The sequence below is a fragment of the Geotrypetes seraphini genome, chromosome 2, assembly GCF_902459505.1.
Source record: "Geotrypetes seraphini chromosome 2, aGeoSer1.1, whole genome shotgun sequence".
NCBI classification, from domain to species: Eukaryota; Metazoa; Chordata; class Amphibia; order Gymnophiona; family Dermophiidae; genus Geotrypetes; species Geotrypetes seraphini.
Genome location: NC_047085.1, coordinates 359,905,405 through 359,923,566, shown reverse-complemented (window position 1 = coordinate 359,923,566; position 18,162 = coordinate 359,905,405). Strand labels below are relative to the sequence as shown.

At 41.1% G+C, this 18,162-nt stretch overlaps 1 protein-coding gene and 1 pseudogene across 1 annotated transcript in view; one reads left to right on the top strand and one right to left on the bottom strand.

Moving 5' to 3' along the window:
• The window catches only part of VWC2 (von Willebrand factor C domain containing 2), a 151,222-nt gene that overhangs the window by 94,381 nt on the left and 38,679 nt on the right, over positions 1-18,162 (bottom strand). The gene's annotated exons all lie outside the window — the stretch shown is intronic.
• The window catches only part of LOC117355825, a 36,759-nt pseudogene continuing 22,145 nt past the window's right edge, over positions 3,549-18,162 (top strand).

The following is an 18,162-nucleotide window of genomic DNA, read 5'->3' as shown; positions in this document are numbered from 1 at the left end:
TTATTATCCTCTACAGATGCTCCTGGCTGCTTTAAGACTAACTGATGTTCACAGGGACAGTGATGAGGTAAGAGGGGGAGGGGTTTAAGCCTCTGAAATTTGAGGCTTCCTACAAAGTCCTGGCGGGTAGAGGGAAATAACCCACTGGTCCTGGAATAAAGTGTGGATTTGCAAGAAAGAAGATTAGCATCTTTCGTTGTGTGTTCCTATGGAAGGACTATCCTTTTGTCCTCACATTTTTCTGCTTGTACATTTACTGCGTGGGGTACAACTTTCCTGTCTCCTTTTGGTTCCAGATAGACCAGTGCCAGGCAGACTTCTACATCCTGTGCCTCAATTGTGGCTGGAGAGACTTGGAAGGGCTGGAGTGTAGCTTTAATGACAGCTTCAGTAGTTGTAGAATGAGGCTAGAGCTGGGCAGGCTTCTACAGTATGTGCTTTGAAAATGGCAAGGACAAATCAAGATCAAGTATTGTGACAAATCTAGCTCTCCGTCTAGCTTTGGCACAGGGTTAGCCAGGAAGAGCAGCCAGGAAGAGCAGCCAGGAAGACCCTATGCAGGAGAGCTGACCAGGTTGGCCCTGCCGATTATGAAAGCGCTGACTTCCCTTGTACTAACTTTGATGAGCCAGCCAGTGACTGCCAGGGAGAGTTCAGTCCAGTTGCAGGTTACTCTCCCAAGCCTGCTATTAGAGCTCAAAGAAACTCAGGAGCTAGGAAACTACATCACCCAGAAGGCCAGAGAACTGGCAGGAAGCTGTCAGCTAAGCAGACACAGTTGCAGAGGGAGCTTTCTCCCTTCCCCCTTTTCAGAGCATGGAGGGGCAAATTGGAGGCTGTTAAAACCAGGCAGCTGAGACCCAGAGAGGGGGAGGAGCAGAGGAACTAGGAGCATGATTTCTCTCCCAGGCTGAATGCTGAGGAGTTGGGAGAAGAATGTGAAATGGTGGATCTTTCAGAAGAGTCTGAACCCACCATTAAGAACCAGATGGAAGTTTGTGAACCGATGGATATTGGTTTGACCAGTGAACCTTGGGAGAGGTTAGAGATTATAGACACAAATTGAGAGGTGGGAAGAATTTTGTTAGTTTCTTACCTGTTTGTTCTGGCTTGGTGAAATCCTGAGGCTAAGCAGTGTACAGCAGAACTTTCTAACTTTGAAAAACTAACTTCTGAAGCATTTTGTTATATTGTTTTGGCTCTAAACTGCTTGAACCGTTTAACTACGAAGCCCTGCTCCTTACGCTCCCCTCCACACATCTGGAGAATAATTACCACTGATAAGGCTCTGCAGGGAACGTCAGCTTTGGAGGAGCTCCGTTTGCATAATTCCCTAGCTGCAGTCAGCATGCACCAGAGTGTCAGTGTGGATAGTATACCTTATGATTTTTGGAAAGTCTTTTTGTCATGAACTTTGTGTTTTGTGCTTCTCTGCTTCACCATTGAAAAGAACACTGCTAAAACTTACCACTGTCCTTGAAGGCTGGTGAAGAGGACTATGCTACTGGGACTGAAGTCCAGCCATGATTCTGATTTTTTGGGGTTTCTTTTTTTTTTTTTTTTTCTTGTTTTTGATAACACATTCATTCTAGTGCTGGTAAAGCCAAGGTGGCTTGATTGTCCCTGTTTTGTATACTTTGAGTTTTGAAAGAATGTACTGTAGTATATTATAACATCCTGGTAAATACCAGAACTTTCTGACCCAGGGTCAGAAATAAAAGTATATCTTTATTTTTGAACCTGTTGGATGTGTGTGTGATTTTCTTGCCTGTCTTCACTGTGAACACTGGACCTATTGTTTTCACCCTAAGCGGTTGCCTAGATAGCCTGAAGGATTCCTTAGTTGAAGGGAACGCGCTGGGAGCAGTTATGGTTACAGTGAACCCGGCTCGCTGCGGTGATCAGGAGCCCGCGGGTTGCGACAGTATGCATATATAGTATTACATCGTATTTCATGCTATGAATTTATCTTGTTGAGCAGACTCGATGAACCACCCAAGTCTTTATCTGCCATAACTTACTATGTATCTTACTATGTTACCTAATCCCTCAAAGCCTGAGACATGCCTACAAGCTGTGATTTTTTGACCCATAGCAATTTCTGAATTGCTGTGGGCTAAAATTGGTGGTAGTCACCTGCTGCACTAATTTTGGCCATAGGCCTTAGTAAAAATATCCCTTAGAATAACAAGAACTTTCTAGAACTTTCCATCAATATAAATAGTAGTACAGTATAATTGTAGAGATCTTAAGCTCACCAGTTCAGTTCAGTTCCAGCTGCCTAAGTGGTAACATATTTACATTGTTTTAGATGACATTCAGAGGCTGAAAACATCCTGCAGATGCATTTTGTTATGTATGTGGTCAATTTATCAAGACAAGAGAGAAAAAGTACTCCATAGAAGCATCTGCTAAGAGGTGTGAAGCCTACAAGGCATATTTTGGCATGCCTGTTGGGGATCAAGACAAACCTTGGGCACCTCATATGTGAACACTGCCAAAAAACTCTAGAAGGTAAGACAATTTTGATTCTCACTAATATGGCAGAATTTTCTGCTAAAATTTTTCTTAGAATGTTTAATTTTTTTAAAATATTAAAAATTAAAAATGTTCAATGTTATTTGAAAATATATATGAAATATGTTGCAAGAACCTCATACACATTAGTCATAGGTGAAATAAATTTATTGTTTTCATTACCACAGTTTCATTTTGTTCTGCTACAGGATGGGAAGAGGGGAAAAGAAAGCCATGAAGTTTGCTATCCTATGAATTTCAAGGGAACCCACTGGCCACTCAGCAACTGCTAATTCTGCATGGTGGACCCTTTCAAATGTCAAAGTGGCAAGCATACATCTGCAATCACAAATCAGGACTTCCTTCATATGGAGGTCCCCAAATCCACTCCTCTGAGAGAGAGCAACTGTCTTCAGAAGAGAGCAGCAAGTCAGATAGTGAGGGAGACACTGTAGATCCAGTTTACAATATTAGTGGTGCAGATGATGAGAGAAACCCATACTATCCAAATCAAACAGCTTGTTTAGAAATCTTGGTCTCACCAAGTCAAATGCCAAGCTTTTGAAATCTAGGCTCAAGCAGTAGAACTTGTTGGATGAAAGTGTTACAGATCAGAGGAAGCGTTACCTTTTTCATCCATCAAGATAGGCTCTACTTCTGTCACAATGTGACCAGCCTGTTTGAGGCAATTGGAATCGCCTGTGACCCAAAAGAGTGCATCTCTTCATTGACAGCTCATCCAGGAGCATCAAAGCCATGCTGCTTCATAACGGGAACAAGTACCTGTCTCTTCCACTGGCTCACTCAGTGTACCTTAAAGAGGATTAGAACAGCATCAGGACCTTACTAGGTGCCTTGAAGAATGATGAATATGGCTGAGAGACTTCAAAATGGTGGCATTCCTAATGGGTTTCCAAGGCAGTTTTACCAGGTTTCCCTGCCATCTCTGCCTTTGGGACAGCAGGGACATAAAGGCACACTACCAAAGTCAAGACTGGCCACAATGGACCTGTGGGGAGAAACAATGTCAAATGGGAAATGGTGGAGCTCCGGAAAGAGTTGATGTCACCATTGCACATCAAATTGGGCCTAATGAAATAATTTGTCAGAAGCCATTCAAGGAGACATTCAAGGAGACATTCAAGGATAACATGAAAGCATACTCAGAAGAGCATGGTGAGTGCTTCCATCAAGATATAATAGATTTTCAAACACCTCTACCAAGGACAATATAATGAAAACATGATGGGAAACTACATCTGGGGGCTGATTCACAAAAGTGACTTACAATAAAATCGCAAATCTTGAAAAACTACTCACTTCTAAATCTTTTGTGGTCATCTTTATATAACTTCAATATAAATGCATGTTAATTGTGATTCATATGTTGCTCTTTATAATTTTATAAGAACGAAAAGATAAAAATTCAGCATTTCCACATTTGAAATAGATAAATTGCAAAATTTGACTATCCTGGTCACAAAAGCAAAATTTTATGGAAATAGCAGATATTTTCTATACTTTTAGGTATGAGCAATTAGAAAATTATACTTACTGCCCAGGAACAAAAATTGTGTTACATAGTGTAAATAATAAGGCAAGTGCTGTGTTCAGAGAGTATGGAAAGCCATCACCCAATCCCCATCAAAGTAACCATTCTTAGCTAAAAGCCAGGAGCAACCCATAAGCTGCAGCAAGAGGAAAAAATGATTTATTTTATCAGTACACAATGACCCAGGTATGACACACACTGATCCTGGTAGTAACAGGGAGTCTAACAAGCCCAGAACCACAATGTAACAGGAAAATTATGAAGCAGAAGTGGACAAATACCTAATTCTCTTAGGCTATGGGTTAAAGTAGAGAAAGAAATGTTAGTTGGCCTCCCTTCCATGGTCTCAATATTGGCCCCTTGGTGCCCAAAGTTAGGCACCTAAATATTGGTGCCCAAATGCCAACTTGGGCTCTAGCCTATTTTAATGCCTAATTTTTAGCAATATTTACAGAAATGCCCCCTTAAAGGCAATTCTATAGCAGTGCACCAATATTTAGATGTTTCAGAGGGCACCTACTCTATAAAGGAAAGTAGGCACCTAGCATAACAGGTAAAGATACATGCCAATAATTTAGACTTGAGCACTTACACCAACCATAAAAGATATTATCTAAAGAAGGCGCCACTATTTATGCACTAATTATATGCATAAAGGATTAGAATACTGACATGCATGCACATATGTAGACATATGTGCATAAATGCCAAAATGGTACCAAAGCGCTATCATGCAGATATGCGCATATCTTATCTAAGGCCCCTTTTACAAAACCATGGTAGTGATCCTTCTGCAGTAAATGCACCAAAGCCCATTCAACTCCTATGGGCTTTGGTGTGCCACAGCTTCATAAAAGGGGCCTATAGCACATTTATTTGACAGGTGGATGTATACATATGCAGACTGTGGACAGAGCATGGGTGAGACTCACGTTTATGCATGTGACTTATTAAATGCTATAAACTACATGTGTATCTCTGGCATTTAGGTAACAGAGTAAAACAGTAAATGATGGCAGATAAAGACCAGAATGGTCCATCCAGTCTGCCCAAGAGTTACTCTTTCTTTGATATTATGGGTCATAGACTGTAGAAGTCTACCCGGCTCTGTCCTTAGGTTCCATGTACTGGAATTACTGTTGAAAGCTCACTCTGGCCTATCCAAACTCTCTCATCATTTGTGGTGTATAGACTGGAAAAATCTCCCCTGCACCATCCTCATGTTCCAAATTACTGGAGTTCCTGTTGAAGTCCTCCTGAGCCCATTCTAAACCAAATTGCCATATTTGGTGCCCAGTATCAGCTCTAGTTCTTCATTTTATACCATTCATTTTGTAATTAGAGATCTTCTGTGCTCATCCCACACTTTCTTGAAATCCGTCACCGCGTTCATCTCCACCACTTCTCTCATGAGGGCATTCCAGGCATCAACCATCCTCTCTGTGAAAAAGAATTTCCTAATATTACTCCTAAGTCTACCACCCCTCAACTTCAATTTATGCCCTCTAGTTTTACCATTTTCCCTTCTCTGGAAAAGATTTGGTTCTATATCATATCACACCTTTTCCTCCTCTCCTCCAGAGTATACATATTCTGGTCTCCCAGGCTCTTCGCGTACGTCTTTTGGCATAAATTCTTACCATTTTTTGTCACCTTCCTCTGGACCGCTTCAACTCTTCTTATATCCTTAGCCAGATATGGCCTTCACAACTGAACACTGGCTGGCGTAAGCACTTGTGCCTAAATTATACACAATTATTTAACCTGTTATACTAGTATTCTATAAAAGAAAGTAGGCACCTACAATTTTTATAGAATAGGTGCCATATAGGTGAAACAAAGTCAAAACATAGAATTTTGTTTCTGCAAATGGGAACTTATTGAAATAAGATAACACTCTTTTCAGCTACAGTGGCAAAATAACGCTCAGCACCCCGTCGTAGTGCCTTTTAGCTCCAATTAACTCCAATTACCACCAATAACTGGCTGGGACAATCATTAAAATGTTATTCTAAATTAATCATGCGATTAAAACATTTAATCACATGATTAATCATGATTAAGGAAGTAGCGTAGCCACGGGAGAGCCTGAGCAGACTGACATCTGATGAAAGGAAACCCTGAAATACTGGTATAGGCAGATGAGGAGGAGATGATGATTAAAGAGCATATGAGCTTCTGCATAAGGGTGAAGATTGTTTTAATCATATACTGTAGAGCTGTAGCAGGAAAAGTAAGAGCTGGCAGTGGCAAAAAATGCCTTGAAGCTTCAGGCGTTACAAACAGGTTTAAAGCTGTGTCTGAACGGAAGGACGTTGACAACAGACAACGGAAAAACAACCTGTGGGTAAATGTTATATCTTAGGGTGCTAAGAGCTATGACTCTGTGTAGTTTATGCAGCATTTACTCCCAGACCTGCTGGGCCCAGGTACCAAGGCTGGCCATTTGAAACTGGACAAGGCCCATTATTAGGGTTACCAGATTTTCCAAATGGAAAATCCAGACCCCCTAGACCTGCCCCCAGGCCCGCCCAGTTCCACCCATCCCATTACACCCCATCCCCGCTACCTGCTCCCGTCGGGCAGGAGGGCATGCGCGGATGCCCTCCTGCCCGACGGTGATTTGTTGGAAGCTTTTCAAAACCAAAAGTGCTGGGTTTTGAAAAACCGTCCGGACCCCCCGACATGTCCTCAAAAGGAGGACATGTCCCGAGCAATCCAAATGTCTGGTAACCCTACCCATTGTACTCCTGACACCAAAGCCGGTGGATGAAGGCAGGATACATTAGTCTCAAGGGCCAGATGCTCTAAACTCACTGTGCCTGTAGTGACTGATGCTAAGCCAGTTTGAACCGGTTTAGTGTCAAAGTAATTTACCCACTGATGCACATAATGGCTCACTGTAGGCTTCTCCGTGGGTTTGTTGCAACCTCCAACTCTGCTATTCAAAATGTAGTATAAAGAGGTTATTAGTATTGAAACAAGGTCATTAATATTAAAACAAGCACTCTGACTTGGGGATGCACAAAATGTAGCACTGACTTCTAATGACCCGAAATTATCAACAGGTCTGGAGGTGCCGGTAAGTGTGTTACCAACAGCTCTATCATGAAATTGAAATAATATTTATCATCATACGGGAGGAAGGCCATATACACATGTGTTAAAGGCATGTTTTATGCACGCCCCTCTTGCCTCAGCCACCCTTTGGACCCCCAGAACCCCAGATCCACTGGACCCATGATACCCCACTCCTTCCTGCCTCGGCCACCTGGACCCCCCACACCCCTGACAATCCCCATAAAGATCAGCAGGAAAGATGCCCACTCCCTCCTGTCTTGGTCACCTTGGCCCCCCCCATGCCCCCCAACCCACCCCCTCATACCTTATTCAGAAGATAACAGGAGGGATGTCCCTCCCTCCTGCCAGAAGGCAGCCTCTTCAAAATGGCAAGCTTTCTTCATCCTGGGATACACTGGGGGGGGGGATCCTGGGATACACTGGGGGGGGGGGGGCGCTAAGACTCTGATTGTTTCAGATACCTAAGGCCCCTCCTGGTTTCTAGAATACTCGCAGACATGGGAACTGAATATTGACCCACAAGTTGTTTTCTGACATTTCTTTCATGTCAGGTTAAATGCATCATGTTGTTTTGGAGGCATAGATATCTTAGTATTCAGGGTTGGAAAGAGATGAAGTATTAGTAGAGGCAGAGAAATTGGGGGGTTGGGGGGGTGAGAAACAAGGATGAAAGGAGAGAGAAGATCATAAGCGAGGTAAGAGAAATAAAAGGAAAATAAAATGGGGGATCCTGAATCAGGGAATGGGAGAAGCAAGATCCAGATCGGGAGGAGCCACTTTATAACATCTGCCTCACTCTCACTCTATCAGAGCCCCTTTCACAGCCATCACCATCACTGCCACTGTCATCATAGATTCTTCTACAATCTGGCATTCAGGCTCCACAGTGTTTGCATGGGTAACAGCCAACTCCATGGCAAGGGAGGAATTTTGGAGCAGGTATCATAGCTGTGGGATGGGGGCCTTGAATGTATGTCATTAGCAGTTTGTTACAGAAAATTTAAAAATATGAAATTTGAGCCTTCTTTAAATTAGTTATTGTAAATGTAAACAATTTTAGGATGCAGTTACAATCGCTTTTCTCTCTCATGGTATCCTTGTCTCAGGACAGCGAAGAGGTGGGCAGTGGAGATTGTGAATTCATAGGAATCAGATAGGAATTATTTTGCATTCAGATACAGCAGGGGTGTCCAATGTCGGTCCTCGAGGGCCGCAGTCCAGTCGGGTTTTCAGGACTTCCTCAATGAATATACATGAGGTCTATTTGCATGCACTGCTTTCATTGTATGCTAATAGATCTCATGCATATTCACTGGGGAAATCCTGAAAACCCGACTGGATTGCGGCCCTCGAGGACCGACATTGGACACCCCTGAGATACAGGATTTTTGGCTTACTTTACATCTGAACTGGAATTTGAACCAGTGCTCTAAAAATAAAAAGGATTTGTAATGCTGTGACAATTTCTCTGATCAACCCTGCTAAAATTACCATTCATGTTTATACTTAATCTGGTTGACTTAATAGAACACTACAAGGACTCTTTTCTTTTTTTTTTCAAATGTTTGGGTCAATAAATAAATGAGTTTCATTATGCTACACATATTACTTTAATTTACATTTTTACATATTCCGTTGAAGGTCATATGTTTCTGTGTATGAAAAGTACATTGCAAAGATATTTTATACCAAAGTCTGAATATACTTGTGCACGTCCTGCTGTTTATTGTAGATCATTTCCAGAGCGCATTTACCAAAGGCATATAATAAGAGCTGTCATGTTCCCTCTAATGTCATGCCTGTCTTTTCATCGGAAGGGACATTTATTCTTCCTGGGCCTGCTGTCGAATCTGCTTACTGCATGTGCAGCATGATGTCTGTACTTTCTGGGGCATGCTGTCTAATAACCTTAACCTGCACCATTCAGTCTGTTAGCCAAGAACATTCAAGGCTAATTATCCAATTAGAAGAGACAGAAGATGGAAATGAAAAGAATGCACAGCCTCGATGTACTGCAACAGTGAATCCCTAGCCTAATGTTCAAGTGAAAACTGCTTGATCCAAGCAGAATCTAGATGGCACTATATCACTGGAGTTAATGGAGGTACCGTATTTTCACCCATATATCTCGGAGAGAGCGAGACCAGAAGGCTTTGAGCATGCGCAAATGCTCAAAACCTAGTCCAGCCCGGCGCAGGAAGAAGGAGGATCTCTCTCGCACCGCACCGCCCAGCCCAGCCCAGCCCAGCCCAGCCCAACCCAACGAGGGAGGATCTTCGGGCACTGGCACTGGCACATCCTGTGCATTGGTGCTGGTGCCGGTGCCCAATCGGGTAAGAGATGTTTTGCGGTGCTGGGGGGGGATGTAGGATCGCAGGGGAGGGGGGGTGACGTGAGCGGGGGGGAAGGATGCCGGTTCGCAGGGGGGATGCCAGATCGTATTGAAAAAAAAATTGTAAAATGCGCTCACACGTATAACGCGCACGGTTATGCACGGTTTGTAAAAATCGTGTATAATGCACGCGTTATACACGTGAAAATACGGTAATCTTGAAAAACAGTATTGGTTGCAATATATAGTCTTAAAGGGAAGCTTTATAACTGGGGGCCAACATTTAGACACCACTCGAGCGCATACTGTAAGGAGAAAGTGGTGAAATCAGTTAGCTTAGCAGGGTTTAAAAAAGGTTTGGATAATTTCCTAAATGAAATGTCCATAAGCCATTATTAAGATGGACTTGGGAAAATCCACTGCTTATTTTTAGGATAAGCAACATAAAAGGATACAGAGAAGGAAGTCAAAAAAGTGGAAGTGCTCCAAACTCCTTTGCATGTATGTGTACACATATTCTTTTTCATTGCAGGCTCACAAACATGGAGTATTTTTCCTCTTCTTTTACATTTACAATTGGGTATCTCCAAGTTTAGGAGAACGCTGAAAATACATTTGTTTCTCGCCACCTTTGACTCCACGGGAGTCAAATCTCTGGCTGTACTGTGACTTCTACTTATTCCAAATGTTTTATACTTACCCGCTTAGAAGAATCCAATCAGCACCCCATAAATCTTTTAAAATAAACATATAAAAGACAGGAGGAGAAATGTAAAATTGAAAGCTGACCCTGAAATAGGAGTTAGGAGAAAACCATGATGAGGAAAACAGAAGAAGAAGAAGAAAAAAGAGAGAATGAGGGCAAAATGAGTAGAAAAATAAAAGGCTCAAACCAAAAAGATAGGGGAAAAACATTGACCTGGATATTCAATGTCAAGACTAATTCGGGCACTGAAACTAAAATTGCTAATCTGTTGTTAGTGATCTGTAACCTTTCGCTAAAATTGTCTGTAGTACCTGAAGATTGGAGGGTGGCTAATGTTACAATGATTTTTTTAAAGGATTCCAGGGGAGATCCAGGGAATTACAGACTGATAAGCTTTACCTCAGTGCCGAACAAAATAGTAGAAACAATTATAATAATAAGAATATAAGAATTGCCACTGCTGGGTCAGACCAGTGGTCCATCGTGCCCAGCAGTCCGCTCACATGGCGGCCCTTAGGTCAAAGACTAGTGCCCTAACTAAGACTAGCTTTACCTTCGTATGTTCTGGTTCAGCAGGAACTTGTCTAACTTTATCTTGAATTCCAGGAGGGTGTTTTCCCCTATAACAGCCTCTGGAAGAGCGTTAAGAGTTTTCTACCACTCTCTGGGTGAGGAAGAACTTCCTTACATTTGTACATTTGTACGCCATTTAACTTTAGAGAGTGACCTCTCGTTCTCTCTACCTTGGAGAGGGTGAACAACATATCTCTATCTACTAAGTCTATTCCCTTCATTATCTTCAATGTTTTGATCATGTCCACTCTCAGCCTCCTCTTTTCAAGGGAGAAGAGGTCCAGTTTCTCCTCCAGCCCCTTAACCATTTTAGTCACTCTTCTCTGGACGCTTTCGAGTAGTACCGGGTCCTTCTTCATGTACGCTGACCAGTGCTGGACGCAGTTTTCCAGGTGGGGGCATACCATGGCCCGGTACAGCGGATGATAACCTTCTCCGATCTGCTCGTGATCCCCTTCTTAATCATTCCTAACATTCTGTTCGCCCTTTTCGCAGCCGCCGTGCATTGCGCAAATAACTTCATCGACTTGTCGACCAGTACTCCCAGGTCTCTTTCCTGGGGGGTCTCTCCAAGTACCGCACCAGACATCCTGTAATCGTATATAAGATTTTTGTTAGCGACATGCATCACCTTACATTTATTCACGTTAAACCTCATTTGCCACATCGCGACCCATTTCTCAAGTGTGTTTATGTCACGTTGCAGGTCTTCGCAATCCTTCTGCGTCTTCACCACTCTGAATAACTTTGTATTGTCTGCAAATTTAATCACTTCGCTCATCCTATCAATTTCCAGGTCGTTTATAAATATGTTGAAGAGCACGGGTCCAAGCACCGAACCCTGTGATGCTTTTCCAATCCGAGTATTGTCCATTTACCCCCACTCTCTGTTTCCTATCTGCCAACCAGTTTTTAATCCACATGAGTATTGCACCCTCGATTCCATGGCTCGCAATTTTTCAAAGTAGTCGTTCATGCGGGACCTTGTCGAACGCCTTCTGAAAATCCAGACATACAATGTTGACCAGCTCGCCCTTGTCTATCTGCCTGTTTACTCCCTCAAAGAAGTGCAGCAAGTTCGTCAAGCAAGATCTACCCTTGCTGAAGCCATGCTGGCTGGTCCTCATCAGATTGTGTCCATCAAGGTGATCAATGATGCGGTCCTTTATCAGCGCTTCTACCATCTTTCCCGGTACCGAGGTCAGACTCAGTACCCAGTCTGTAGTTTCCAGGATCTCCCCTTGAACCTTTCTTGAAGATCGGCGTGACATTCGCCACTTTCCAGTCTTCCAGAATCCTTCCCAATTTGATCGACAGATTGGCTATTAGTTGAAGCAGTTCAGCTATAGCCCCTTTCAGTTCCTTTATTACCCTTGGATGGATGCCATCTAGTCCCGGGGAGTTATCATTTTTAAGCCTATCAATCTGCCTGCATACCTCTTCTAGGCTGACCATCAATCCTGTCAGTTTCCTGTCCTCGTTTCCTGCATATAGCCTGTGGAACATGTAAACATAATTTACATAACATAACAAACAAACATAATTTAATGAGGGAGAGTCAGCATAGGTTCAGCCAAGGAAAGTCTTGCCTCACCAATTTGCTTGACTTCTTTGAAGGTATGAATAAATATGTAGATAAAAGTGAGATGGTTGATGTAGTATATCTAGATTTCCAGAAAGTTTTTGACAAAGTTCCTCATGAAAGGTTCCTGAGAAAATTAAAGAGTCATGGGATAGGAGGCAATGTTCAATTGTGGATTAAGAATTGATTATTGGACAGAAAACAAAGGGTGGGGTTAAATAGCCCTTTTTCTTAATGGAGGAGGGTAAATAGTGGTGCGCCACAGGGATATGTACTGGGACTGGTGCTATTTAACTTAGATATACATAATCTGGAAATTGGAACTAAGAGTGAGGTGATTACATTTGCAGATGACACTAAATTGTTCAAAGTTCTTAAAACACATACGGACTGTGAAAAACTGAAGAAGACCTTAGTAAATTGGAAGACTACGTGTACAAATGGCAGTTGAAATTTAATGTGGACAAATGTAAAGTGATGCACAATGGGAAGAATAATCCAAATCACAGTTACCGGATGCTAGGGCCCACCTTGGGGGTCGGCGCTCAAGAAAAAGATCTGGGTGTCATCATGGACAATACGCAGAAACCTTCTGCCCAATGTGTGGTGGCGGTCAATAAAACAAACACAATGCTATGAATTATTAGAAAGGGAATGGTAAACAAGACTAAGAATGTTATAATGCTTCTGTATCGCTCAATGCTGTGACCTCACCTTGAGTATTGCATTCAGTTCTGGCCTCCTTATCTCAAAAAAGATTAGTGGCACTAGAAAAGGTTCACAGAAGAGTGACCAAGATGGTAAAAGGGATGGAATGCTTCTCATATGAGGAAAGACTAGAGGTAAACGGCTCTTTAGCTTGGAAAAGAGACGGCTGAGGGGAGATATGATTGAAGTCTACAAAATCCTGAGTGATTTTTTTTACTGCATCAAGATTTATAAAGACTAACCCCCTCTTCTACGAAACTGTGCTACCGGTTTTTAGCGCAGAGAGCCACGCTGAGTGGCCCGCGCTGCTCCCAACACTCATAGGAACTCAATGAGCATCAGGAGCAGCGCAGGCTATTCAGCGTGGTTTCGTAGAAGAGGAGGTAAGGGACACTTGATGAAGTTATAGAGTATTACTTTTAATATCAAATTTTTTCACTCAGAGAATAGTTAAGCTGTGGAATGCGTTGCCAGAGGATGTGCCGTTAATGTAGCTGATTTTAAAAAAGGTTTGGACAAGCTCCTGGAGGAAATGAATTGGATATAGTTAGTACTGCATTATGGACTACAATCAGTAAATTGTGCTCAAAAATGAATCCTGAAAAAAATGCGCACAGAGTGCCGTTCTTTAAATGGCGCTCTGAGTTGGGCACTATTTACAGAAAAGTGCTTAGAGTCAATTTCCCTAACCCTATGTCATGTCTGGCTGTCCAAGTTAGACTGTAAACTCTTCTGAACAGGGATCATCTATTAAATGTCAAAATGTACAGCACTGCTTATGCATTTCAGCACTATAGAAGTGATAAATAGTAGTAGTAGTAGTAGTAGATTTTCATGCCTAACTTTCAGTGAAGGATTTATACTAACTGAAACATGGTATAAATTCTGGTATGTAATTTAGGAGTGGATGCCCAGTATTCAGTAATATTGTACTGTACACATCTTTAGTCAGTGCTTCTGAACCGCCCCTGCCCCCCCCCCATTGCCATGCCCACTTTTGAGTTGTGCGCTATAAGATTTGCATATGGATCTTTATAGAACTGTCGAGCTGAATATCCAGGCTTGCCCATGTTAAAGCAATTTAACTGGTCAGAAGTCTCTCCTGTCCAGTTAAATCTTTTCAAATATTTACCATTTTATTTTCAGTTGCTGACTGGAATGTATCAGCTTTGGGAATGTGCACCTCCTCTGTCTTTGGGTATCGCTCAGCTCGAGGAAACATAAGGTGCTCAAAGGTGCGTGTACAAATTTGGGTGCACACCCAATTTGTGTGCACAATTTGAGTAACAAGCCAATTAACGTCAATATTTGGGTGTTGACAATCAATTATTAGTGCTAATTGACAATAATTTGAATTTATATATGCTTAGGTGCTATTCTAGAAAGATCCGCGCATATATTTTTATGTACATGCCTGGAAAGGGAGGGGCTATGGGAGGGACATGGGTGGGTCAGGGGTGATTCCTAAAGATGTGTGTACTATAATGGAAATTCAGGGGACCTGTGCCTAATTTATTCATGGGGATTTATGCAAGGTTTCAGCTAGTATAAATCCTCTCTTCTAAAGTTGGGTGTCAATCCCAGTACTATGCACTAGTCTTTAAACAGCACCTAGCTCAGAGCGCCATTTATAAACTAGGGCTCAATTCTCAATTTTTTTTCTGTGCCCAAATTTGGGTTCCATTTACTGAATCTAGTCCAAAAATGGTTCTTCAAGTTTCCAGTTTAATTTTTGCATGCATATGCCTATTTATAATATGTGGTCACTTATTTTGAACTTATTGAGCATCTGTGTTCTGTGATTGTGACACAAATGAAATATTTGGCTAGTATGTTCTATGTCCATGTTCTGCTTTTATTTCCTTACATTTAGCAATATAATCAAAGCCTTGGTTTGCGAGCATAATTTGTTCCGGAAACATGCTTGTAATCTAAAACACTTGTATATGAAAGCAAACTTCCCCATAAGAAATAATGGAAACTCAGATGATTCATTTCACAACCCAAAAACTTTAATACAAAATACTGTATAAAGTAAAAATATATTAACTTGCACTTTACTTTTGAAAAGAATCGTGGCTGGTGTGAGGGAGATGAGAGAGAGGAGAGGATGAGATTATTGTGTAGGATGACTTTACCCAACGTGTGGTGGACACCTGGAATGCGCTTCCAGAGAATGTAATAGGGCAGAGTACGGTACTGGGATTTAAGAAAGGATTGGACAGTTTCCTGCTGGAAAAGAGGATAGAAGGGTATAAATAGAGGATTTCTGCACAGGTCCTGGACCTGTTGGGCCGCCACGTGAGCGGACTGCTGGGCATGATGGACCTCAGGTCTGACCCAGCAGAGGCATTGCTTATGTTCTTATGTTCTTATGACTTTCATTATGACGTGACACATGTATTACAAGACCTCATTCGTTTAGAACAGTCACTACATTCCCACAGCGTCAGAGAGAGAACTATTGGCTCAGTTGTCATGCGCATATACTGTTCGTATCCGTATTGCAAGACCTCGCTCAGATATCAAGTTAAAATGTAATAAAACATTTTGCTCATCTTGCAAAACACTTGCACACCAAGTTACTTGCAATTTAAGGTTTCACTGTACTTAAAAAAAATAAAACCAGAAATATTGCAGGAAATATAATTATATTGAAAGTCACCTTGAACCTATTTGGGCATAGTACAATTCAGAAATACTGGATTAGATTATATTAAATATTGTCCACATTGTAAGGAACCAAAGGTCACAGGATAATAGCTACGAAACAGAAGTGAAATAAATCTACTACTTACACATTTTCAATCTGAAATAATATAGGAGCTTAATCGCATCAAAAGGAGACACCTTTCCCTTCTAAGAAAACTCTCAGCTGTGAAGGTCAAAGAAGACATAACAAATATTTTGACTGGAAACAATACATTTATAAGGGAATCTCAATTGAAAGATGTTCCAAGAGACACTGTGGGTTTTCTTAAGTCAAGAAACATTTTTCTCCTAGGCTGCACCCACATCAAGACATCAGGCAAAACTGGGGGTGGGGAGAGGGTGATTATGATATGATTTTGGGATTGTGATGTGGGAATATGCAAGTAATATTATTTGGTTTTCATGAGTGTGTTATAATAGGGGACAGGAGGGGGAGAAAATAATTTTGGGTGGGAAAATTCTGTAAAATATCAGTGCTGTTTTTTCTATGTATTCCTATACGCACTGTTTTAGTTTCTTTAAAAATGAATAAAGATATTTTAAAAAACCAAAAAGATCTTAGAAAAATGGTATCTCTAGTTCAGCAATACACTCTCAGAATTGATTCTCTGTCCCGTAGGAATACAAATGAGACCAATAATGTGCTTCTACCATTAACCTCTTCTTTTTTCTTTTTCTTTTTATCTTTATTATGATTCTTGTAGCCCATGCTTCCTTATTCAGTTTCTGTATGAATTAAACATAAGAAGTCTTTGACAAAGCCAAGGAAGTATAACGATATTTTCATAACTAAAATTCCTACATTTACATAGGTATTATACTAATCCTATATATAAATCATAAACAACACCTGATTCAAAGCCTGTTTTCTAGACAGATCTTCTATGCTGTTCATCTGCAGTTCATCTATATCTCAAGGATGCATGTTACCAATAAACTTTTTCCACGGAGCTTATCAAAAACTTTAGATAGCTATTTTTTTTTTCAACAATATCACCAAAATCTGTCTGGAAGCATAGGCCCGGCAAGCTATACAGATTTTTTAAAATTACGCCACTCATGGAACCCCTTCTGAATGGCCTGCTTCAACTGCAACCACTTATGCACGTTTAACAGAAGAGCCTCCGATTTGCTCCAAACCTATCAATCAATTCTAGTAAATGCGGAATGGTGGATTCAGGATTCTTCAAATGAAGCAAGATATCGGCATAAGCAGAGATCTTATATTCCCGACCTGCATAAGGAGTTCCATGTATCCCCTTTGCCTACAGTATAGCCAACAACAAGGGTTCCAGAACAATATCAAAGAGCAAAGGAGATAAGGGACACCCCTGTCTAACTCACCTCTCCAGACAGAAACGTTCTGAAAATGTATTATTAATATATAGCCTAGCTGAGGGGGAACTATACAAGGTTTGAATCATTTGAATAAATCCGGATCCTATACCAAACCAATCCATTCCCTGATACATGAAAGTCCATTCCACACGATCAAAGGCCTTCTCCGCATCCAAAGAGACAGAGAAAGCCGGATCATTCATTGTTTTTGCAAGATTTAGCATATGAAATGCCAATCTGCTATTACTGGAAGAATGTCTTTGAGCAACAAAAACAGTTTGGTGCATACCGATCATATAAGGGAGAGGCTTGGCTAATCGTAGAGCCAATAGCTTAGCCAGGAGTTTACCATCCACATTAATTAAAGAAATAGGCCTGTAGTTCGAAACCAAAAGGAATCTTTATTTGGCTTCGGCAAAACAATGGTTAAAGACTCTGCCATAGTACCTGAAATACAACCTTTAGTTAGTTGTGATTGATATAAATTTAGAAGATGAGGTAAAAGAATGATTTGAAAAACTCCATCGTAAAACCATCACCACCCGGAGCAGATCCAGCTTTAAGGGACTTCAATGCTGTCTGGAGTTCCATAAGCAATATAGGTGCCTCAAGATTTCTTTTTATATGCTCGGGAACTTTTGGCCCCTTAATTAACTTTTTTTTTTTTTTAATTTATCATTTCAAATAATTACATACACAATTGTACAGAAAATACTGAATACATCTCTTCATCAAAAGATAAATGAATATGAAACATAAAAAGAAGAAAAATCTTCAAGCTTCAAGAAACCACCTTGTGGGAATCAAAGATTTAACTAACTATAATAAAGAGGAAAAATTACTCAAGCATACATCATTCCTAACATTCCATGATCACATTATACTGTTTCGCTCTGGATCATGGTAGAAGCCCCTTTACTTTCCAAAAAGAAACCCAATTGGGAGGTTCAAAGAAAATATATTTGTTCCCTTGATAGGAAACAAAACACTTGCAAGGAAATCTTAATTGAAAACTTGCCCCTAAAGAAATCACTCTTGTACAGTATGTAAGAAATTCTTTC